Source organism: Boleophthalmus pectinirostris, unplaced genomic scaffold, assembly GCF_026225935.1.
Source record: "Boleophthalmus pectinirostris isolate CB_2022bp ecotype Guang Dong unplaced genomic scaffold, ASM2622593v1 HiC_scaffold_23, whole genome shotgun sequence".
NCBI lineage: Eukaryota > Metazoa > Chordata > Actinopteri > Gobiiformes > Gobiidae > Boleophthalmus > Boleophthalmus pectinirostris.
The window spans coordinates 20957060-20959466 of NW_026571207.1; the positions used below are offsets into that span (position 1 = coordinate 20957060).

The following is a 2407-nucleotide window of genomic DNA, read 5'->3' on the forward strand; positions in this document are numbered from 1 at the left end:
AAGAAATCTAAAACTGCTCAAATTATACTTTCAGACTTAACAACAAATGTTTTAGAGATATTTTAGAGAGTGTTTTGATTAAAACAGCAGGAAATGCCAGTGAGGCAAAAAAATAAATAAAAAAATGTGTTTTTGATGATGCCCCTAAAACTGAGTATAAATCTAGTGTGGTAGTTGGTACTTTTGACTTTTTATAGATTCTTAAATATCTGAAGGTTTGTCTTTTGGGTGTGCAGTAGCCACTGGGATCAGTATAGGGTCCACTGAACTACAGTCACATCTTATCCAAATAACTTACATGGCATATTTTCAGAATCTTCCCCATACTCAGTGGCCATACCAGCTTGCCAGTGCCTGATCCTATCAGATCTCAGAAAATAAGCAAGTCCGGGCCTGGTTAGTACTTGGATGGGAGACCACTGGGAAAATCATGTGCCACAGTAGGACGCCAGTGACAAAATCCTGCTGTTGTACATCATTTCACCCATATTTCCCATTATGAAAGTGGTGTGTGACTGTGTCGGAGAGGCCATTTGTGCCAATTGGCAACCTTGCTTACGTTAGTCTGTCTTGGGACAGCTATGGCTGCTATAGTAGCTTAACACCAAGCGTGGAGTGAATGAAGAATGTGCTTTGAGTGTCTTGAAAGACTATATAAATCAATGCATCATCTTTATTATTAACTATGTACCAAATGAATCACAAGAAACAGGTATATTGGTGGACAGGATCATTTAAGGAACAGTTGTACAGCCTTGTGTAAGTGCATCTCTCTGTTTAGCTGCTCTAACAGTCTCTGGATGTTAAATGAGTCAACGCGCAGCTGCTAGACACCTCACATAGCCATATCTCTCTCTGCAGTGTGACTGACGGCAGAGCAGAGTGGAGAGATTGTGATGTCGTCCAAATGAATTCTTCACTCCGAGAGGACAGAACAGTTTGGGCTCTAGACATGTGAGCCTAATTTTACATCAGTGACAGGCAGCCCTTGCTAAAATATACTGTGCCAGCCAGAGCATTTGCTAATTTCCTGTTAGCGAAACTTCAAAGTGTGCGAATGTGGCTATGATTGAGGGGAAGTTTTCAAGGAGGACAGTGTAACATAAGAGCTGGCGTGACCTATAATTCCAGCTGCATGTTCGGCACCAGATGGCTACTTGTGTCACACCGCAAATAGATGATGGTAATAATTGACCGGGGCCTGTGCAATATGACAGGTCCAGCTAATGATAAATGCAAGAGAAGACAGCAGGTGGACAGCGTTGGCCTTTTATCTCAGCATGAGGCCTGGTACAATGTCTCTGTGGTTCTCTAGAGAATAAAAAAACACTAGAATCTTCTCTCTTTATACTCTCTCGACTACAGTCCCATTCCATCAGGCTTTACTCCCAGTTACCCATTAAAAAAACTCCAAACAGGATTCCAGCTCCCATTGTACATGAGACACACAATGAAGACAGCAGGCATATTTCATGCAAGCTCGGGAACAATCTGCAAAAAAGAGTTTAAAACAAGAGAGGGGGAGACTGAAAATAAACAAAACAAACAAAACTCTCACAATACTAGTCTAATAGTTCTAATACACTGCACTTGAAATAATTTGTAATTCAAAGAACGATTAACAGGAACATTATCAGCCAAAAGAACAAAGTCACAGTTTTCAAACAAAGCCCTAAATCACTTTATCACACTGAATTTAGTGGAAGATGAGGAGTGAAAAAAACTTCGGAGCTAAAGAGAGTCATTTAAGATAAAAGAATAACAGACATTTAAGCTATAGACCTGCCAGGATTGTTATTAGATTTCTTAGCATTGCTTTAGCCTTACAAAAATTCACACAGAGCCTTGGTGGAGGCTCCAGTTATTCAGTTAGTCACATATAATGTCTTTGATTTAAATCAAGGTAAGAAAATCATGGGCATTTTGCTAACCTTTCAAACCAAGTTTCGCCTAAGGTCATATTTGGATTTCTGACTACAGTAGATCTTATTTAATGCCTACATTAAAGATAAAGTTGGGTAATGTAGATATTGATAAAAGCAATGGAGGATGAAACCATCAATATTAGCATCAACATTATCTCTAAATAAAACAAATATTTCAGTGTCCTCAACCTGTGGAACATGTATATGGTGATACTCATCTGTAGTTTAAGCAACACTGAGTTTGACTGCTAAAAGGCTCTAAGTCTCTACAGGGTAATGGAAAACCTGATTCACCACTGTACTGTACTGATTGCTAAACTTTCAATAGCAACCTTTTACTGACTGTGAGGATGTAATTACTCAAATGAAAAGGTTGAGTGTCTTATTAAACTGAAATTAGCAATGTTTACAAATAGCTCAGACCTTATAATGCAACAGCACACTGCCTCTGAGCAGACAGAAGCACAAGATAAGGAAGATTG

General features: G+C 39.1%; 1 pseudogene; it reads left to right on the plus strand.

The window, feature by feature from the left end:
* The first annotated feature begins 326 nt into the window (after nt 1–326).
* On the plus strand, nt 327–444 carry LOC129410788 (5S ribosomal RNA; annotated as a pseudogene).
* The last annotated feature ends 1963 nt before the right edge of the window (nt 445–2407 follow it).